Raw genomic sequence first — 22,983 nt, 5'->3', positions numbered from 1 at the left:
CCAACAAAGTGTTAAACAAATCTAAATGTATTTTATATATGAGATTCTTCAAATAGCCACCCTTTGCCTTGATGACAGCTTTGCACACCCTTGGCATTCTCTCAACCAGCTTCATGAGGTAGTAACCTGGAATGCATTTCAAATAACAAAAGTGAAGTTATGGAATTTCTTTAATGCGTTTTAGACAATCAGTTGTGACAAGGTAGGGGGGTATAGACCAAGTCCATATTATGGCATGAACAGCTCAAATAAGCAAAGAGAAACGACAGTCCATCATTACTTTAAGACATGAAGGTCAGTCAATAGGGACAATTTCAATAACTTTGAAAGGTCATTCAAGTGCAGCCACAAAAACCATCAAGCACTATGATGAAACTGGCTCTCATGAGGACTGCCACAGGAATGGAAGACCCAGAGTTACCTCTGCTGCAGAGGATACGTTCATTAGAGTTACCAGCCTCAGCAATTGCAGCCCAAATAAATGCATCACAGAGTTCAAGTAACAGACACATCTCAACATCCACTGTTCAGAGGAGACTGTGTGAATCAGGCCTTCATGGTCGAATTTCTGCAAAGAAACCACTACTAAGGACACCAATAATAAGAAGAGACTTGCTCGGGCCAAGAAACACGAACAATGGACATTAGATCAGTGATAATTTGTCCTTTGGTCTGGAGTCCAATAGGAGATTTTTGATTCCAACTGCTGTGTCTTTGTGAGTTATGTAAGGGTTATTTGACCAAGAAGCAGAGTGATGGAGTGCTGCATGAGATGACCTGGCCTCCACAATCCCCCGACCTCAACCAAATTGAGATGGTTTGGGATGTGTCGGACTAGAGTGAAGGAAAAGCAGCCAACAAGTGCTCAGCATATGTGGGAACTCCTTCAAGACTATTGGAAAAGCATTTCAGGTGAGGCTGGTTGAGAGAATGCCAAGAGGGTGCACAGCTGTCTTCAAGGCAGGTGGCTATTTGAAGAATCTCAAACATAATATCTATTTAGATTTTTTTAACACTTTTTTGGTTACTACATGATTCCACGTATTATTTATTAGTTTTGATGTATTCACTATTATTCTACAATGTAGAAAACAGTAAAAAAAAAAGTAAAGAGAAACCCTTGAATGAATAGGTGTTGTAAAACGTTTGACCGGTATTGAAGATGTACCTCTTGTCCAGATATGTTAGGGCCGTGTGAATAGCCAACGTCTATTGTTCATGTTCATGTTCATGTTTCTTCCACATCTCCATCCCCTATAATGTCCCGGTGCTAATCACTGTCCCATTAATGTCCCAGGAGTTAGCACTGTTTCCTTTTTAAAGGTACAGGAAAGAAAACACTTTCACTTGACGAAGGCCACGCAGCCGAAACGCATCAAGAGTTTTTAAGGTTTGTTTCAATTGAACATCCCATAAAAATAAAGTCATTTTAATGAATTATATGAAGAGTGCCGTGGTGCGCCTTTCTTTTTTACTTTCCCTTTGATCTTGAAAGTCCTCAGAAATCCCAGGGTAGAATAGGTTACTCACTAATGTGCCATTTTGTAGTTGGTAACAAACACACTCTGCAGGCCACATCAAGAGTTCTCCACTTTGCCCTTCTCTAATGATAGGATGTCTATTTAGAGACGTGTGTTATCAAAACTATAAATCTTATTTTAATGACCCCAATTAGAGGACTTTAAGCAGTCCTTCAGGGGAGAAAGACGTATTTGAACTATGATTAGTGTCCTAGTGGATTCTGCATGAAGTTAGGCCTAAAGGTGTTTCCTAGTAACGGAAAGCTTCATTTGATCTCTCCTTTCAGCATCCCTCTCTTATCCTCCTTTCCATGGCAACTCCCCCCTTTCCTTTCTCTGGTGCTTTGACAAAGGCCTCAGAGAAATCAACAGCATTTAAACAGTGTCCCAGCTGCACCACGTAGCCCTCTCTCTCTCTCTGAGCAGAGACAGACATGACAGACATGATCATCTCCTAGATGATCACTGAGACACGGCTGCTCTGAGGCAGACACTTTGGCAAAGTTAAGATAGAAAAGCTTCCATATTGAACCACTATTTTATGGGGCAGGAGAAAAGGCTAGGGTTGGTAACACTTTATTTGGATAGTCCATCTGTGGATGCTCTTCAGACTATCAGTAACATTAACTATCTTCCATTTTATGTATGCAATTTTTCTTTGGCATAAACTGCCATAGCATCGGCCCCTAACATGGAATAATAGCATAAAACAGGATTTCTTTATATCATTTCTGTGTCTGTTTTTTCACAATTGACACAGTTAATGTGACAGAGTATTATCAAATAGTATGCACTCATTACTGATTTATCTTTTTGCTTGTCATATTTCATATCTTCCTTCATCTTGTCCTACCAGATCTAGTACCAGAGAGAAAGCCATGGGTTTCAGTCACACAGAGAAAGGATGGGTGTTTGGCCACCATTAGCCCAAATTATATGCCAGACAGACAGTAGAGGCACATGATCCTGTTTAAATCCTGACGCTGTACTGTGGAGAGGAGAGCTGTGTGCCTGGCACGGTGGCACCAGTTCATATCACTCATAGATGTCTCTAACTCTCTTCCTCTCTCTCCATCCCTCTCTTTATCTCTCCCCCTCTCCCCTTTCTCCCTCCCCCTCTCTGTCGTTTCTCGCTCTCTCTCCCCCTTTCCCCTTTCTCCCTCCCCCTCTCCCCTTTCTCCCTCCCCCTCTCTGTCGTTTCTCGCTCTCTCTCCCCCTCTCCCCTTTCTCCCTCCCACTCTCCATCGTTTCTCGCTCTCTCTCCCCCTCTCTCCTTTCTCCATTCCTCTCTTTATCTCTCCCCTCTCCCCTTTCTCCATCCCTCTCTTTATCTCTCCCCTCTCCCCTTTCTCCCTCCCCCTCTCCCCTTTCTCCCTCCCCCTCTCTGTCGTTTCTCGCTCTCTCTCCCCCTCTCCCCTTTCTCCCTCCCACTCTCCATCGTTTCTCGCTCTCTCTCCCCCTCTCTCCTTTCTCCATCCCTCTCTTTATCTCTCCCCCTCTCCCCTTTCTCCATCCCTCTCTTTATCTCTCCCCCTCTCCCCTTTCTCCCTCCCCCTCTCTGTCTTATCTTGCTCTCTCTCTCCCTCCTCCCTTTCTCCCTCCCCCTCTCTGTCGTTACTCGCTCTCTCTCCCCCTCTCTCCTTTCTCCATCCCTCTCTTTATCTCTCCCCCTCTCCCCTTTCTCCATCCCTTTCTTTATCTCTCCCCCTCCTCCCTTTCTCCCTCCCCCTCTCTGTCATTTCTCTCTCTCTCTCCCCCTCCTCCCTTTCTCCCTCCCCCTCTCTGTCTTTTCTTGCTCTCTCTCCCCCTCCTCCCTTTCTCCCTCCCCCTCTCTGTCGTTTCTCGCTCTCTCTCCCCCTCTCCCCTTTCTCCCTCCCCCTCTCCCCTTTCTCCCTCCCCCTCTCTGTCGTTTCTCGCTCTCTCTCCCCCTCTCCCCTTTCTCCCTCCCACTCTCCATCGTTTCTCGCTCTCTCTCCCCCTCTCTCCTTTCTCCATCCCTCTCTTTATCTCTCCCCCTCTCCCCTTTCTCCATCCCTCTCTTTATCTCTCCCCCTCTCCCCTTTCTCTCTCCCCCTCTCCCTCTTCCCCCCCCCCCTCTCTGTCGTTTCTCGCTCTCTCTCCCCCTCTCCCCTTTCTCCCTCCCACTCTCCATCGTTTCTCGCTCTCTCTCCCCCTCTCTCCTTTCTCCATCCCTCTCTTTATCTCTCCCCCTCTCCCCTTTCTCCATCCCTCTCTTTATCTCTCCCCCTCTCCCCTTTCTCCCTCCCCCTCTCTGTCATTTCTCTCTCTCTCTCCCCCTCCTCCCTTTCTCCTTCCCCCTCTCTGTCGTTTCTCGCTCTCTCTCCCCCTCTCCCCTTTCTCCCTCCCCCTCTCTGTCTTTTCTTGCTCTCTCTCCCCCTCCTCCCTTTCTCCCTCCCCCTCTCTGTCGTTTCTCGCTCTCTCTCCCCCTCTCCCCTTTCTCCCTCCCCCTCTCTGTCGTTTCTCGCTCTCTCTCCCCCTCCTCCCTTCCTCTCTCTTTCTCTCTTGCGGGGCAGCCTAGATATTGGAAGTAGATGTAGGTGGCATGAATTTAATCAAGTCTGGTATTGACTGTACTGTACTCTTTATATTATTGTCTATTATTATCATCTGTTTCAGATAACGGTTATAACACCCCACCCCCAGATGCTGTCTGTTTTATGTATGAATGGATCAATAGCTATGAATTATTAAATACTTTGTTCCTTGAGCCCTCTGCAGCGCTTATCCGAGGTTCAACGATGACATAATATTCTGGGCTACATCTCTAACAAGCATTCCGTCCCGACCATGCGGTTATAGGCCTAAACCTACTAATAAATGAAGGACATCAGAGAAAGTGATGAAATATATGAATTGACACCATACAGTCATTGATTGCAACCCATTAACGGGGAGTGTCCTGTCGCCCCATTCGATTGTCGGGATTTGTTGTGTTTTAATTGGTCAAAATCCCTAGCATCGTTGCTCGAATCTCGGAGGAGAGGAGCCAACCAGCAGACGGCAGAGAAAAAGAGGAAGTGAAAACATAATCTGGAGCGGAGCGGAGGAGAGGGACAGAATACGCACGCACGACTGACTGTGACACAAACTCTGAACATCAGCGTTTTGCTACATGAGAAGTTCCATCGCTTGGCCAGGTTGGTAAAAAATAAAACGTCATTTCATTTAGCCTAATAGAAAGCATGCCGTTTCTTCTTTGCGTCTACTAGTTTAGGATACACGCCAGAATTAACTGCTCAATAAATTGTCAAAAGTCGGTGTTCGACTCGCTACTGTAGCCAGTATATCTGCTATTGGTACATTGATACAGTAGAATAGTTTGGGCGCCCTGGAAATGTTATCAGTCGGCTACTTTTCTGCAGGAGTGGGCGCCGCGGTTCTGGGTGCTGCTCTGTTGATTGACAAGCTCGCTCAAAACAGTTCAGCGGCTCATGAAGTTGGCGCGTCCGCGGCCAGTATACAATTCCCCTGCACTGGAATTCCAATGAAAAAGTTATCGTATGTAGTCGTTGTTCGTTGTTTGTTGAAACACAAGTGCATAGCTTGTTTACAAAACACCCCTGTCCAGACTTTATCCCTGGTTGCATTGTCCACTGTAAACAAACCTGGATTACAGGAGAGAAGTCCCAGATTCAGCTTTGGCCACTGTTGTGTAAACAAACCTGAATTACAGGAGAGAAGTCCCAGATTCAGCTTGGGCCACTGTTGTGTAAATTAACCTGAATTACAGGAGAGAAGTCCGCACCCCATTTCCCCCTGCTTCCAATGCAGGTGTTTTTGAGCCTATTCACTCCCTCCAGTTTTACTTGTCTTCATTATGGGATGGAGATGCATGCATGCAGGCTATCGTTTGAACCACAGTAAATTCAATGTCATTAATCACATTGTGGGAATTATTGTAGGCTAGAAGATGCATTCAGGCAGCAGTTTGCCAGCAGATGTTTTCTACAGATTGGATCATTATATTGAAGTGCTTTGATGCTCTCCTACAAGAAATGGTTGTTTTGAGATCTAAGACACACACACACACACACACCCCAGGAGGTTGGTGGCAACTTAATTGGGGAGGACGGGCTCATGGTAATGGCTGGAGTGGAATCAGTGGAATGGTATCAAAAACAGTTTGATTCCGTTCCATTTTGTCCGTTCCAGCCATTATTATGAGCTGTTCTCACCTCAGCAGCCTCCACTCTCATGTTATTTGAGCTTCATCTGACTGTCTTGTGTGTTTTTGACTATTGATTATTTCAGAGGCCTCTTCCCAGAGGGCAATGCAGTTTCTGAGCCCCCAACCTGGTGTCAGAGCATTTTCATATTATTCTATATGTAAATCTGGGACACTCCCTTTAGTATGTTACATTTTGTATGAATGAATTTGTTCATGTTCATTGCCCATTTTGTATGATATGTTATGAATTACAATTTGTATTTTATGTTACGAATTTGCCAAACGTGCAATATGTTACGAATTTGCTAAATGTTAGCTAGATGGCTAACGTTAGCCAGGCTAGGGGTTAGGTTTAGGTTAAGGGAAGAGTTGCGGCTAACATGGTAGGTAGTTGCAAAGTACTGTAGCTAAAAACTAGTATGTAGTTGGCATTTTGCTAATTAGCTAAAATGCTAAAGTTGTCTGTGATGATATTTAAACTCGTAACCTTTGGGTTGCTAGACGTTCGCGTTATAGACGTTTGCGTTATATGCCCACTCATCCACCCGACCATTTAACCGTACAAAACGTAACATATAATACTAATTTGAGTGTCCTGGGATTTACATTTACTATGTTACGTCTATTGCTATGAGACCAGGCTGGAGCACCTCATCCATGCTCCATTAACCAGAGTGTGTGTGTGTGTGTGTGTGTGTGTGTGTGTGGGTGGGCACAGCAGTGCCAGTGTCATCATGCCAGATTGATGTACAGCACCAGTCAAAAGTTTGGACACACCTACTCATTCAAGGGTTTTTCTTTATTTTTACTATTTTCTACATTGTAGAATACTAGTGAAGACATCAACACTATGAAATAACACATATGGAATCATGTAGTAACCAAAAATGTGTTATTATTAGGACTGCCCTCAAAGTTGCCCACCGTTACATCGTTCCTCTGTTGCATCTACATGTTCTGCCTTAAGGAGTTTTGGTATGAGGCTTATGATTTGAGATTGCCTGATTTTAACAAGTTGTAGTGTACTGTATGCTTTCATCTGACGATCATTTTGGAAGTCAAATCGTGACAATGTACAAATCTTTGTCAAAATTGATATGGTGTCACACACTTGATGTGTCCATAACTCTACAAAACAATCTAGTCTCACATCCTTTTCCTAAATCTAACTTTTCTTCATTCCTGGAGGACCGGTGTGTCAGGTCTGGAAGGCCTTGACTAGCAGCCCAGAAGTGATGTGTGTCAGGTCTGAAAGGCCTTGACGAGCAGCCCAGAAGTGATGTGTGTCAGGTCTGGAAGGCCTTGACGAGCAGCCCAGAAGTGATGTGTGTCAGGTCTGGAAGGCCTTGACTAGCAGCCCAGAAGTGATGTGTGTCAGGTCTGGAAGGCCTTGACGAGCAGCCCAGAAGTGATGTGTGTCAGGTCTGGAAGGCCTTGACGAGCAGCCCAGAAGTGATGTGTGTCAGGTCTGGAAGGCCTTGACGAGCAGCCCAGAAGTGATGTGTGTCAGGTCTGGAAGGCCTTGACTAGCAGCCCAGAAGTGATGTGTGTCAGGTCTGGAAGGCCTTGACGAGCAGCCCAGAAGTGATGTGTGTCAGGTCTGGAAGGCCTTGACGAGCAGCCCAGAAGTGATGTGTGTCAGGTCTGGAAGGCCTTGACGAGCAGCCCAGAAGTGATGTGTGTCAGCAAAATATCATCAATTTTATAGACACCTGAAGAACAGTATGTCAAAAGAATGTACACACAGTGGAAATGCTGTTTTACTGGTTATAACACACACACACAGGGGAAAAGAGTGTTTAACTGGTCATATCAAGCGTCTGCCAACTTCTCAACTAAATACAAATGTCTAAAACCTAAAGGGTCTTACTGAAAATGACACCATGTTAATGGTTCCAGCCTTGGTTTTCCCCTCTAATGGATCCCATTATAAGCCTCATTGATGAAGAGGAATTGAGTTTAAGCACAGTAACAATGTGGAGATAAGGGTATGTAATAAACAAGAGTCTCCGAGTAGGACTGCTGATCTAGGATCATGTCCTCCCTGTCCATAATAATCTGAATTATCATCAGCCATTTTTTAAACCTTTATTTTACTAGGCAAGTCAGTTAAGAACAAATTCTTTTGTTCAGGGGCAGAACGACAGATTTGTACCCTGTTAGCTCTGGGATTTGAACTTGCAACCTTCCGGTTACTAGCCCAACGCTCTAACCACTAGGCTACCCTGCCGCCCCTAAAAAGCTAAACTCATCCCAAATCAGCACCCCTACTCCGAGACGCTTGATACCTACTATATGTCCCCAGATTAGGTTTCTGACTGAAAGGAGTGCTGATTTGGGATCTCCACTTTGAGAGAGGGGGTGGGGGGCTCATTCAGATTCACCACAAATGCGCCTGGGTGCACATAAATTATACTCTGCAGTTTGGCACCCTCCCACCTCCAAGTGCAACCTTCGCAATTTATGAGTAGAAAACCTCGCCTGACAGTCCTCCTTTCTCTCTTGCGCTCTGTTTGTCTGTCTCTCTCTGATTTAAGGGCAACAAAGCCCCCTCAAGTAGGTTTGACATTCTGTTATCCTACAGCCAGCTCAACAGAGTTGACTGTTTTTATTTATTTATTTTTATTTCACCTTTATATAACCAGGTAGGCTAGTTGAGAACAAGTTCACATTTACAACTGCGACCTGGCCAAGATAAAGCAAAGCACTGCGACACAAACAACACAGAGTTTTACATGGAGTAAACAAAACATACAGTCAATAACACAGTAGAACAAAAAGAAAAAAAATGTTTATATACAGTGAGTGCAAATTCGGTAAGATCAGGGAGTTAAGACACTGTACTGTTCACAGATAAATAATCAGGTAAATTATAGGATCTGTTCACCTTGCCCATTCCACTAACACAGCAGTTGTACTCAAGAAGACTTTGGTCCTAATGAGGTTAGTGTTTGTCAGATGTTTGTGAGTGCTTTGTTTTTAGCATCCCACCACCACAGACCATCCCACCACCACAGACCATCCCACCACCACAGACCATCCCTCCCCCACAGACCATCCCTCCCCCACAGACCATCTCTCCCCCACAGACCATCCCTCCCCACAGATATTTGAACCAGTTTGCTAACTGATAGTTATGTACTTGGTCTACCCGTTTCCAGCTGTCTGTGGAAGAGTTGGTATGTAGCGTTTTGGTATTTAGTTCCCTGTCAGATGAACGTTTTAGCGTTTTGGTATTTAGTTCCCTGTAGTACGAACCAGTCAGATGAACGTTTTGGTATTTAGTTCCCTGTAGTATGAACCAGTCAGATTAACGTTTTAGTGTTTTGGTATTTAGTTCCCTGTAGTACGAACCAGTCAGATGAACGTTTTGGTATTTAGTTCCCTGTAGTACGAACCAGTCAGATGAACATTTTGGTATTTAGTTCCCTGTAGTACAAACCAGTCAGATTAATGTTTTGGTATTTAGTTCCCTGTAGTACGAACCAGTCAGATGAATGTTTTAGTGTTTTAGTATTTAGTTCCCTGTAGTACGAACCAGTCAGATGAACGTTTTGGTATTTAGTTCCCTGTAGTACGAACCAGTCAGATGAATGTTTTGGTATTTAGTTCCCTGTAGTATGAACCAGTCAGATTAATGTTTTGGTATTTAGTTCCCTGTAGTACGAACCAGTCAGATGAACGTTTTGGTATTTAGTTCCCTGTAGTACGAACCAGTCAGATGAATGTTTTGGTATTTAGTTCCCTGTAGTACGAACCAGTCAGATGAACGTTTTGGTATTTAGTTCCCTGTAGTACGAACCAGTCAGATTAACGTTTTGGTATTTAGTTCCCTGTAGTACGAACCAGTCAGATGAACGTTTTGGTATTTAGTTCCCTGTAGTACGAACCAGTCAGATGAACGTTTTGGTATTTAGTTCCCTGTAGTACGAACCAGTCAGATGAACGTTTTGGTATTTAGTTCCCTGTAGTACGAACCAGTCAGATGAACGTTTTAGTGTTTTAGTATTTAGTTCCCTGTAGTATGAACCAGTCAGGTGAACGTTTTGGTATTTAGTTCCCTGTAGTACGAACCAGTCAGATGAACGTTTTGGTATTTAGTTCCCTGTAGTATGAACCAGTCAGATTAACGTTTTGGTATTTAGTTCCCTGTAGTACGAACCAGTCAGATGAACGTTTTAGTGTTTTGGTATTTAGTTCCCTGTAGTACGAACCAGTCAGATGAACGTTTTGGTATTTAGTTCCCTGTAGTACGAACCAGTCAGATGAACGTTTTAGTGTTTTGGTATTTAGTTCCCTGTAGTACGAACCAGTCAGATGAACGTTTTGGTATTTAGTTCCCTGTAGTACGAACCAGTCAGATGAACGTTTTGGTATTTAGTTCCCTGTAGTACGAACCAGTCAGATGAACATTTTGGTATTTAGTTCCCTGTAGTATGAACCAGTCACATGAACGTTTTGGTATTTAGTTCCCTGTAGTACGAACCAGTCAGATGAACGTTTTAGTATTTAGTTCCCTGTAGTATGAACCAGTCAGGTGAACGTTTTGGTATTTAGTTCCCTGTAGTATGAACCAGTCAGATTAACGTTTTAGTGTTTTGGTATTTAGTTCCCTGTAGTATGAACCAGTCAGATGAACGTTTTAGTGTTTTGGTATTTAGTTCCCTGTAGTACGAACCAGTCAGATGAACGTTTTGGTATTTAGTTCCCTGTAGTATGAACCAGTCAGATTAACGTTTTAGTGTTTTGGTATTTAGTTCCCTGTAGTATGAACCAGTCAGATGAACGTTTTAGTGTTTTGGTATTTAGTTCCCTGTAGTACGAACCAGTCAGATGAACGTTTTGGTATTTAGTTCCCTGTAGTACGAACCAGTCAGATGAACGTTTTGGTATTTAGTTCCCTGTAGTACGAACCAGTCAGATGAACATTTTGGTATTTAGTTCCCTGTAGTATGAACCAGTCACATGAATGTTTTGGTATTTAGTTCCCTGTAGTACGAACCAGTCAGATGAACGTTTTAGTGTTTTAGTATTTAGTTCCCTGTAGTATGAACCAGTCAGATGAACGTTTTGGTATTTAGTTCCCTGTAGTACGAACCAGTCAGATGAACGTTTTAGTGTTTTAGTATTTAGTTCCCTGTAGTATGAACCAGTCAGGTGAACGTTTTGGTATTTAGTTCCCTGTAGTACGAACCAGTCAGATGAACGTTTTGGTATTTAGTTCCCTGTAGTATGAACCAGTCAGATTAACGTTTTGGTATTTAGTTCCCTGTAGTACGAACCAGTCAGATGAACGTTTTAGTGTTTTGGTATTTAGTTCCCTGTAGTACGAACCAGTCAGATGAATGTTTTGGTATTTAGTTCCCTGTAGTATGAACCAGTCAGATGAATGTTTTGGTATTTAGTTCCCTGTAGTATGAACCAGTCAGATTAATGTTTTGGTATTTAGTTCCCTGTAGTACGAACCAGTCAGATGAACGTTTTGGTATTTAGTTCCCTGTAGTACGAACCAGTCAGATGAACGTTTTGGTATTTAGTTCCCTGTAGTACGAACCAGTCAGATGAACGTTTTGGTATTTAGTTCCCTGTAGTACGAACCAGTCAGATGAACATTTTGGTATTTAGTTCCCTGTAGTATGAACCAGTCACATGAACGTTTTGGTATTTAGTTCCCTGTAGTACGAACCAGTCAGATGAACGTTTTAGTATTTAGTTCCCTGTAGTATGAACCAGTCAGGTGAACGTTTTGGTATTTAGTTCCCTGTAGTATGAACCAGTCAGATTAACGTTTTAGTGTTTTGGTATTTAGTTCCCTGTAGTATGAACCAGTCAGATGAACGTTTTAGTGTTTTGGTATTTAGTTCCCTGTAGTACGAACCAGTCAGATGAACGTTTTGGTATTTAGTTCCCTGTAGTATGAACCAGTCAGATTAACGTTTTAGTGTTTTGGTATTTAGTTCCCTGTAGTATGAACCAGTCAGATGAACGTTTTAGTGTTTTGGTATTTAGTTCCCTGTAGTACGAACCAGTCAGATGAACGTTTTGGTATTTAGTTCCCTGTAGTACGAACCAGTCAGATGAATGTTTTGGTATTTAGTTCCCTGTAGTATGAACCAGTCAGATGAACGTTTTAGTGTTTTGGTATTTAGTTCCCTGTAGTACGAACCAGTCGGATGAACGTTTTGGTATTTAGTTCCCTGTAGTATGAACCAGTCGGATGAACGTTTTGGTATTTAGTTCCCTGTAGTACGAACCAGTCGGATGAACGTTTTGGTATTTAGTTCCCTGTAGTACGAACCAGTCGGATGAACGTTTTGGTATTTAGTTCCCTGTAGTACGAACCAGTCAGATGAACGTTTTGGTATTTAGTTCCCTGTAGTACGAACCAGTCAGATGAATGTTTTGGTATTTAGTTCCCTGTAGTATGAACCAGTCAGATGAACGTTTTGGTATTTAGTTCCCTGTAGTACGAACCAGTCAGATGAACGTTTTGGTATTTAGTTCCCTGTAGTACGAATCAGTCAGATTCATGTTTTGGTATTTTGTTCCCTGTAGTACGAACCAGTCAGATGAACGTTTTGGTATTTAGTTCCCTGTAGTACGAACCAGTCAGATGAACGTTTTGGTATTTAGTTCCCTGTAGTACGAACCAGTCAGATTAATGTTTTGGTATTTAGTTCCCTGTAGTACGAACCAGTCAGATGAACGTTTTAGTGTTTTAGTATTTAGTTCCCTGTAGTACGAACCAGTCAGATGAACGTTTTAGTGTTTTGGTATTTAGTTCCCTGTAGTACGAACCAGTCAGATGAACGTTTTGGTATTTAGTTCCCTGTAGTACGAACCAGTCAGATTCATGTTTTGATATTTAGTTCCCTGTAGTACGAACCAGTCAGATTCATGTTTTGGTATTTAGTTCCCTGTAGTACGAACCAGTCAGATGAACGTTTTGGTATTTAGTTCCCTGTAGTACGAATCAGTCAGATTCATGTTTTGGTATTTAGTTCCCTGTAGTACGAACCAGTCAGATGAACATTTTGGTATTTAGTTCCCTGTAGTACGAACCAGTCAGATTCATGTTTTGGTATTTAGTTCCCTGTAGTACGAACCAGTCAGATGAACGTTTTAGTGTTTTGGTATTTATTTCCCTGTAGTACGAACCAGTCAGATGAACGTTTTAGTGTTTTGGTATTTAGTTCCCTGTAGTATGATCCAGTCAGATGAACGTTTTGGTATTTAGTTCCCTGTAGTACGAACCAGTCAGATGAACGTTTTAGTGTTTTGGTATTTAGTTCCCTGTAGTATGATCCAGTCAGATGAACGTTTTGGTATTTAGTTCCCTGTAGTACGAACCAGTCAGATTAACGTTTTAGTGTTTTGGTATTTAGTTCCCTGTAGTATGAACCAGTCAGATGAACGTTTTGGTATTTAGTTCCCTGTACTATGAACCAGTCAGATGAACGTTTTGGTATTTAGTTCCCTGTAGTACGAACCAGTCAGATTAACGTTTTGGTATTTAGTTCCCTGTAGTACGAACCAGTCAGATGAACGTTTTGGTATTTAGTTCCCTGTAGTACGAACCAGTCAGATGAACGTTTTGGTATTTAGTTCCCTGTAGTACGAACCAGTCAGATTAACGTTTTGGTATTTAGTTCCCTGTAGTACGAACCAGTCAGATGAACATTTTGGTATTTAGTTCCCTGTAGTATGAACCAGTCAGATGAACGTTTTAGTGTTTTGGTATTTATTTCCCTGTAGTACGAACCAGTCGGATGAACGTTTTGGTATTTAGTTCCCTGTAGTACGAACCAGTCAGATGAATGTTTTGGTATTTAGTTCCCTGTAGTATGAACCAGTCAGATGAACGTTTTAGTGTTTTGGTATTTAGTTCCCTGTAGTACGAACCAGTCGGATGAACGTTTTGGTATTTAGTTCCCTGTAGTATGAACCAGTCAGATGAACGTTTTAGTGTTTTGGTATTTAGTTCCCTGTAGTACGAACCAGTCGGATGAACGTTTTGGTATTTAGTTCCCTGTAGTACGAACCAGTCGGATGAACGTTTTGGTATTTAGTTCCCTGTAGTACGAACCAGTCAGATGAACGTTTTGGTATTTAGTTCCCTGTAGTACGAACCAGTCAGATGAATGTTTTGGTATTTAGTTCCCTGTAGTATGAACCAGTCAAATGAACGTTTTGGTATTTAGTTCCCTGTAGTACGAACCAGTCAGATGAACGTTTTGGTATTTAGTTCCCTGTAGTACGAATCAGTCAGATTCATGTTTTGGTATTTTGTTCCCTGTAGTACGAACCAGTCAGATGAACGTTTTGGTATTTAGTTCCCTGTAGTACGAACCAGTCAGATGAACGTTTTGGTATTTAGTTCCCTGTAGTACGAACCAGTCAGATTAATGTTTTGGTATTTAGTTCCCTGTAGTACGAACCAGTCAGATGAACGTTTTAGTGTTTTAGTATTTAGTTCCCTGTAGTACGAACCAGTCAGATGAACGTTTTAGTGTTTTGGTATTTAGTTCCCTGTAGTACGAACCAGTCAGATGAACGTTTTGGTATTTAGTTCCCTGTAGTACGAACCAGTCAGATTCATGTTTTGATATTTAGTTCCCTGTAGTACGAACCAGTCAGATTCATGTTTTGGTATTTAGTTCCCTGTAGTACGAACCAGTCAGATGAACGTTTTGGTATTTAGTTCCCTGTAGTACGAATCAGTCAGATTCATGTTTTGGTATTTAGTTCCCTGTAGTACGAACCAGTCAGATGAACATTTTGGTATTTAGTTCCCTGTAGTACGAACCAGTCAGATTCATGTTTTGGTATTTAGTTCCCTGTAGTACGAACCAGTCAGATGAACGTTTTAGTGTTTTGGTATTTATTTCCCTGTAGTACGAACCAGTCAGATGAACGTTTTAGTGTTTTGGTATTTAGTTCCCTGTAGTATGATCCAGTCAGATGAACGTTTTGGTATTTAGTTCCCTGTAGTACGAACCAGTCAGATGAACGTTTTAGTGTTTTGGTATTTAGTTCCCTGTAGTATGATCCAGTCAGATGAACGTTTTGGTATTTAGTTCCCTGTAGTACGAACCAGTCAGATGAACGTTTTAGTGTTTTGGTATTTAGTTCCCTGTAGTATGAACCAGTCAGATGAACGTTTTGGTATTTAGTTCCCTGTACTATGAACCAGTCAGATGAACGTTTTGGTATTTAGTTCCCTGTAGTACGAACCAGTCAGATGAACATTTTGGTATTTAGTTCCCTGTAGTACGAACCAGTCAGATGAACGTTTTAGTATTTTGGTATTTAGTTCCCTGTAGTACGAACCAGTCAGATTAATGTTTTGGTATTTAGTTCCCTGTAGTACGAACCAGTCAGATTAACGTTTTGGTATTTAGTTCCCTGTAGTACGAACCAGTCAGATTAACGTTTTGGTATTTAGTTCCCTGTAGTACGAACCAGTCAGATGAACGTTTTGGTATTTAGTTCCCTGTAGTACGAACCAGTCAGATGAACGTTTTGGTATTTAGTTCCCTGTAGTATGAACCAGTCAGATGAACGTTTTGGTATTTAGTTCCCTGTAGTACGAACCAGTCAGATGAACGTTTTGGTATTTAGTTCCCTGTAGTACGAACCAGTCAGATGAACGTTTTGGTATTTAGTTCCCTGTAGTACGAACCAGTCAGATTAACGTTTTGGTATTTAGTTCCCTGTAGTACGAACCAGTCAGATTAACGTTTTGGTATTTAGTTCCCTGTAGTACGAACCAGTCAGATGAACATTTTGGTATTTAGTTCCCTGTAGTACGAACCAGTCAGATGAACATTTTATGCGTATACGTAAGTATAGGGTATCAGGGTGCGCGTGTGTGGTTTCTCTCTCTGGTGTGTGTGTGTGTGTGTAGGCAGCGTGGTGGTGTGAGTGTGTGAGGATGATGTTGAATGTGTTGATCATATTTCTCTCTGTTATATACATGTGGTCTCCATTAGCTGGAGCATGCTGGTGTACAACCCAGGCGTTCACACAGGTTGACTCCAGCTGTGGACTCCTACTGTTGCGTTCATAGGAGCGACCCTCTTCTCATCACGCTCCTGCTCTCTTCAACCTCTCCTTTTCTCTCTTTTTTTTTTCCTTCTCTCCATCGCTGTCGTCGATCTCCACATGAAAATATTATGAAGGGGACTGCTGATGTACACTGATCAGTGAGAAATCCAGCCTTGATCCTGCTGGCTTGACCGGGAGGAAGACAGCCGGTGTAAAAATCCACCCCTCTGCTCCTGTGATGCACAGACACTGCCACAAGATAAAGGTCATAGTATATTCATTCAGTGGTTATCAGAGTTCTACACTAAAATGACAGGAGGATCACGCTCCCTAGTCACTGGGCCCAGTGCCTTCTGCTTATGTATAGCTCCTGTTAGTGTTTACCCTAATTTTCAGGGCGTGGTACAAAGGCCCCCAAAACAACATCCAAGCCCCCTGGCATAATTTCTCTAGCCTGCTATTGTTTGTCTATATACTATGGTATTTACGGTATGTTAATAGCTGTACACACCTCTGTTCTGATCCCGTCTCTAGTGTAGACTATTTAACCTCTGTTCTGATCCCGTCGCTACTGTAGACTATATGGCCTCTGTTCTGATCCCGTCTCTACTGTAGACCATATATTCTGTGTTCTGATTACGTCTCTACTGAAGACTATATAGCCTCTGTTCTGATCCTGTCTCTACGGTAGACTATATAGCCTCTGTTCTGATCCCGTCTCTACTGTAGACCATATAGCCTCTGTTCTGATCTCGTCTCTACTGTAGATGATATAGCCTCAGTTCTGATCCCGTCTCTACTGTAGACTATATAGCCTGTGTTCTGATCCTGTCTCTACTGTAGACTATATAGTCTCTGTTCTGATCCCGTCTCTACTGTTGACCATATAGCCTCTGTTCTGATCCCGTCTCTACTGTCGACTTTATAGCCTCTGTTCTGATCCCGTCTCTACGGTAGACTATATAGCCTCTGTTCTGATCCCGTCTCTACTGTAGATGATATAGCCTCAGTTCTGATCCCGTCTCTACTGTCGACTATATAGCCTCTGTTCTGAGCCCGTCTCTACTGTAGATGATATAGCCTCTGTTCTGATCCCGTCTCTACGGTAGACTATATAGCCTCTGTTCTGATCCCGTCTCTGTCGGCTATATAGCCTCTGTTCTGATCCCGTCTCTACTGTAGACCATATAGCCTCTGTTCTGATCCCGTCTCTACTGTCGACTATTTAGCCTCTTCTGATCTCGTCTCTACTGTCGACTATATAGCCTCTGTTCTGAGTGTGACTCTACCCTGACAGTGATTCACAGGCCTGTCCTTTACCCTGATGGAGAGCACTACATCACATTCTCCCTACGCTGTAGCTCTGCCGTCCGAGTGTGTCTGCGTGCGTCTCTCCCTCCCTGCTCCCTGTCCATGCCTTGTGCAGCATGGACGCGGCATGCCAGTCACAGCCACAGCGCTTTTCTCCCCTGTCTCTCTCCTCTCCCCCCCTGCCGCTGACAGATAATAAAAACATTCAAGAAAAGGTCTCATCAAAGCCTGGCCCTGATGGAAGAGGGCAACACATATGAATGGATGGGTCATGAGATGAACTGGAAATAAAGCACAGCGTTAGATTGGATGGAGGCAGGTTGCTCGGTTTCTAAGAAACCATGAGCTCTCTATCTCTGTGTGTGTCTCTTCCTCCTTCCCCCCCCCTCCCTTGACTGACCCTCTTGTTATCTCTTTGATCTGTTTCTCATTACCACTCCAGTAAGGTCTGGCTATGCAAATGAAGCCATAGGCCTAATGAAACAACAGTACGTACGCAAACCAAATTGATGGGCTCCTTTTTACCACATCAAGGAAAGAAAATTGCATAAGGCTGGCATTTAATAATTATGATACCAAGATAGATGTTTTATTTGAAAGAGACTAATATTTGAGAGATATTGCGGAGATTTGTTTTAAGGATGTAGTACTAGCTAAATTAACTGCAGATATTAATTTCCAAACACTGATTAGGTCTACAAATGTGTTAATGCTTTCAACGTGAGAGCTTGTTTCATACTTCCTCTGTGGTGCTGTGATCTTTATACTGACCCTGAATTCTGGATATCAGGAAAGCTGGATAAGACTGTTACTGGTTGTGTTGTGGTGGAGTCATGCTCCCAGGGCAGTGATACACTGTCTTAAGTTGACTCTGTCATTCATCGCAGGCTGACCTTGAGTTTAACATCAGCTCACAAACACAAAACCTGGAATCTGACAGATAATAAAAACATTCAAGAAAAGCAGTGGGTTTGTCCCAAATAGCATTGCAACCTATTCACTGTGTAGTGCACTACGTTTGCGGAGGGCCCATAGGGCTTTGCTCAAAAGTAGTGCCCTATAATGTAGGGAATAGGGTGCCATTTGGGACGCATACAGAATCTGTGATGTTTTCTCTGTATCTTTGGTATTTTCAGCCAGTCATTTTCTGCCTGTTTAAACTCACACCTTCACGCTTTTCTTCACCCGGTAGAGGGGGGTGGGGCAGAGATAGATCGCCGCCTCTGTAATATTCATCTTTGTCCTCAAATGAGGAGCTTGTCTGCCTGTGTGGTGATTCTGAATCTGCTCACAGAGCATCTGCCGGACACTCCAGATTAGAACATCGGGAGCCATAACAACTGCTCCGGTTTGGATTATGTATCACTCGTTGCCAGGGTGATTTTGCTCCCCTCCCCCCTGTCTGTCACATCCCTTGCTCTCACAGGAGGTAGAGGTGTATTCAATTACAGCAACATCTGTGGAAGTTGGCTTACCCCTGCGCACACACACACACACACACACACACCTGGTGGGGCCAACTGGAGCATGGGGAGAGGGGGGGGGCTAGCTGTGAGGTGATTTGTTTCTCGTTTCCTTGTGTGGATTTATCTTCTGCGGTTGCTACAGCAGAGCAGACAGTGTTGGGAATAGGGGCCAATAGGGGCTCTGGTCAAAGCTAGTACACTATGTAGGGAACAGCCTGTGTTTGGGTCAACATTGCAGCTGGATGGAAGAGGACCCTCATGGCATTTTATTTTCTTATCTTGCTGAACTGGAATTCTCACTGTCCCTGACTGTCACCATTGTTGGCAAGTCAATCCCCCCACAACATCTGCAGGCCACCTGCTGTGGAACTTTGTCACCGATTGTCAGATTCTGCACCCCCCAGAGCCGAGTGTCTACAAATAGAGGGACAGTGCTTTTGATGCCAGCAGCAGCACTTGCCGCTCTAATAGTCTAGGACTGGCTGGCTGGGCTGGAGGCTTGTGTGTTGAAGGTAGTCTCTTTGCCTGGAGGGGCAGACTGAGATCTGTCTAACTGGTCTGTGCATTTCTGAATCCAAACAGACAGTCTAGATGGAAGGAAGGAAAACAGGACAGAGTGTGTCCTTAGAACAGAGTGGAGGAGGGGGAATGCCCCAGACTAGTGGAAGGTGAGCCACCACTTCCTGTTGCTGCATCATGTGATCTGATCTATTTCCTGTACAAACGGATACTTTGCAGGAAACAAGGCAACGAACAGTGTCATCTTGCAACCCCTTTTGCTGTGGTTGTTTCTCAATATATTCATGAGTCTGGCCAGAGTCTGGCCTCTTGAGTTGAACACACCATGTGAAACAAGATCTGTTGTTCCTCTGAATTCACAGCATTGTGACAAATGGATGCTATTTGATGACATCATTATAATGACATATTACCCGTTGCAATGAGAGCTCAGTTTGAAGCACAGCATAGAGGCCTTGCTCTTCACATTTGTTCTCTCTCCCTGTTACACATAAGTATGGGTTACATGCAATAATTAACCCAGAAAAAACAACAATTATGCCGTTTTAAATTCTCCTTTATGTTCATGATGTTCATATCCCAAAATAGACTAGAGTTCAATCGCATGAAACTACTGCACCATAAGTGGAGGGTGTGAGTGCCCTGAGCAGTGTCGTATACATTTTACTAGAGGAAAGAATAACAGCCCTCTGCAAACCCAATGAACGGTTTAGCCCAGGGTTCCTCAACTGACGGCCCACGGACTGAATTTGGCCCACGTGATTTATTTAAATTTTTTTAATTTGGCCCCCCAATTAATTGTTTTAATTGATGATTAAAGATTAAAAAAAAAGATTAAAGACTAAAAACAACAGCGAATCAGCTCCAAGTGATTTATTTTTTGGGGGCATCTGTTCCAAAGTATTCCCACGTATAATAGAGAGATATACGCTGAGTGTACAAAACATTAGGAACACCTTCCTAATATTGAGTTGCAACCCTTTTTGCCAATCTACACAGATTGAATTGGATTTAACAGATGATGTCAATAAGGGATCATAGCTTTGACCTGGATTCATCTGGTCAGCCTATGTCATGGAAAGAGCAGGTGTTCCTAATGTTTTGTACACTCAGTGTATGATCGCATACAAATAAATGTATGCAAGATTTGAAAACAAATGTTTTAGTAAAATATTTCATCTGTTTGGGCTTCTTGTGATCAATTTGAGTCTATAAATGATTTGTAATTATGTCCCCCCCCGACCATCACTCCACCACCTCACAAAGACGCTGAGTAGGTGAAACCAAAAATCTCTAATTTGGACTCATGAGACCAAAGGACAGATTTCCACCGGTCTAATGTCCATTGCTTGTGTTTCTTGGCCCAAGTAAGTCTCTTCTTATTATTGGTGTCCTTTAGTAGTGATTTCTTTGCGGAAAATCGACCATGACGGCCTGATTCACAGTCTCCTCTGAACAGTTGATGTTGAGATGTGTCTGTTACCTGAACTCTGTGATGCATTTATTTGGGCTGTAATTTCTGAGGCTGGTAACTAATGAACTTATCCTCTGCAGCAGAGAGTAACTCCGGGTCTTCCTTTCCTGTGGCGGTCCTCATGAGAGCCAGTTTCATCATAGCGCTTGATGGTTTTTACGCACTTGAAGAAACTGATAAGGTTCTTGAAACGTTCTCTTTGTTTATTTGAGCTGTTCTTGCCATAATATGAAATTGATATTTTGCCTAATAGGGCCATCTTCTGGATACAAACCCCTACCTTGTCACAACACAGCTGATTGGCTCAAATGCATTAAGAAGGAAAGAAATTCCACAAATTAACTTTTTAAGAAGGCACACCCGTTAATTGAAATGCATTCCAGGTGACTACCTCATGAAGCTGGTTGAGAGAATGCCAAGAGTGTGCAAAGCTGTCATCAAGGTAAAGGGTGGCTACTTTGAAGAATTTCAAATATAAAATATATTTTGTTTTGTTTAACACTTTTTTGGTTAATAATATGATTCCATATGAGTTATTGAATAGTTTTGTTATTTAAATTGTGTGTGTGTGTGTGTGTGTGTACACACATATATCTCATACATGACTTTGACACACACATACACTACACATGTACAATAAATACACACATTTATTTTATTCCTTTTGGATTCTGTCCATGTGACAAATAGTTAGTTTTTATTGGCTTTGTAAAGGCATGGGTATAGAGATGAGGGTGGTAAAGCAAACAATGACGGCATGAGGTAAGTGGCAGTAAAAGATGGCGTCTGCAGTAGGGGGAAACAGCACCAATGGCCGGCCCCACCACCACTCTTGTTTTTGTTGCTGAACTAAGGCTGTTTTGTTTTTATTTGTAATATACATGTTGTGCTCTTCTATCGGTTGTGCAATGATGTCAGAGGGGAAAACTGTGTTGGTTGTTTGCAGTAACTTATATGTTGTTGTAATATTGCACATGAAGGATTCCCGCTTTTAAATGTCCCCAGCCAGCAGTATTCAGTATCACTTCTCTGACATACAGTGCCTTGCGAAAGTATTCGGCCCCCTTGAACTTTGCGACCTTTTGCCACATTTCAGGCTTCAAACATAAAGATATAAAACTGTATTTTTTTGTGAAGAATCAACAACAAGTGGGACACAATCATGAAGTGGAACGACATTTATTGGATATTTCAAACTTTTTTAACAAATAAAAAACTGAAATATTGGGCGTGCAAAATTATTCAGCCCCTTTACTTTCAGTGCAGCAAACTCTCTCCAGAAGTTCAGTGAGGATCTCTGAATGATCCAATGTTGACCTAAATGACTAATGATGATAAATACAATCCACCTGTGTGTAATCAAGTCTCCGTATAAATGCACCTGCACTGTGATAGTCTCAGAGGTCCGTTAAAAGCGCAGAGAGCATCATGAAGAACAAGGAACACACCAGGCAGGTCCGAGATACTGTTGTGAAGAAGTTTAAAGCCGGATTTGGATACAAAAAGATTTCCCAAGTTTTAAACATCCCACGGAGCACTGTGCAAGCGATAATATTGAAATGGAAGGAGTATCAGACCACTGCAAATCTACCAGGACCTGGCTGTCCCTCTAAACTTTCAGCTCATACAAGGAGAAGACTGATCAGAGATGCAGCCAAGAGGCCCATGATCACTCTGGATGAACTGCAGAGATCTACAGCTGAGGTGGGAGACTCTGTCCATAGGACAACAATCAGTTGTATATTGCACAAATCTGGCCTTTATGGAAGAGTGGCAAGAAGAAAGCCATTTCTTAAAGATATCCATAAAAAAGTGTTGTTTAAAGTTTGCCACAAGCCACCTGGGAGACACACCAAACATGTGGAAGAAGGTGCTCTGGTCAGATGAAACCAAAATTGAACTTTTTGGCAACAATGCAAAATGTTATGTTTGGCGTAAAAGCAACACAGCTGAACACACCATCCCCACCACATGGTGGTGGCAGCATCATGGTTTGGGCCTGCTTTTCTTCAGCAGGGACAGGGAAGATGGTTAAAATTGATGGGAAGATGGATGGAGCCAAATACAGGACCATTCTGGAAGACTCCTGATGGAGTCTGCAAAAGACCTGAGACTGGGACGGAGATTTGTCTTCCAACAAGACAATGATCCAAAACATAAAGCAAAATCTACAATGGAATGGTTCAAAAATAAACATATCCAGGTGTTAGAATGGCCAAGTCAAAGTCCAGACCTGAATCCAATCGAGAATCTGTGGAAAGAACTGAAAACTGCTGTTCACAAATGCTCTCCATCCAACCTCACTGAGCTCGAGCTGTTTTGCAAGGAGGAATGGTAAAAAATGTCAGTCTCTCGATGTGCAAAACTGATAGAGACATACCCCAAGCGACTTACAGCTGTAATCGCAGCAAAAGGTGGCGCTACAAAGTATTAACTTAAGGGGGCTGAATAATTTTG

General features: G+C 42.8%; 1 protein-coding gene across 5 annotated transcripts in view; it reads left to right on the top strand.

The window, feature by feature from the left end:
* The first annotated feature begins 4,525 nt into the window (after nt 1-4,525).
* LOC110496650 (engulfment and cell motility protein 1) overlaps nt 4,526-22,983 on the top strand; it is a 178,870-nt gene continuing 160,412 nt past the window's right edge. For 4 of the 5 annotated variants that reach the window (XM_036953435.1, XM_036953432.1, XM_036953433.1 and 1 more), the window contains exon 1: nt 4,526-4,678. The gene's annotated coding sequence lies outside the window, so the exon portion shown is untranslated. Of the gene's footprint in view, nt 4,679-15,890; nt 16,022-22,983 lie in introns of all 5 variants that reach the window. The other variant, XM_036953431.1, reaches the window with a different exon arrangement.

The sequence above is a fragment of the Oncorhynchus mykiss genome, chromosome 18 (genome assembly GCF_013265735.2).
Source record: "Oncorhynchus mykiss isolate Arlee chromosome 18, USDA_OmykA_1.1, whole genome shotgun sequence".
Classification (NCBI taxonomy): Eukaryota; Metazoa; Chordata; class Actinopteri; order Salmoniformes; family Salmonidae; genus Oncorhynchus; species Oncorhynchus mykiss.
The sequence above is the reverse complement of the archived record's forward strand: the minus strand, read 5'-3'. Positions and strand labels throughout refer to the sequence as shown.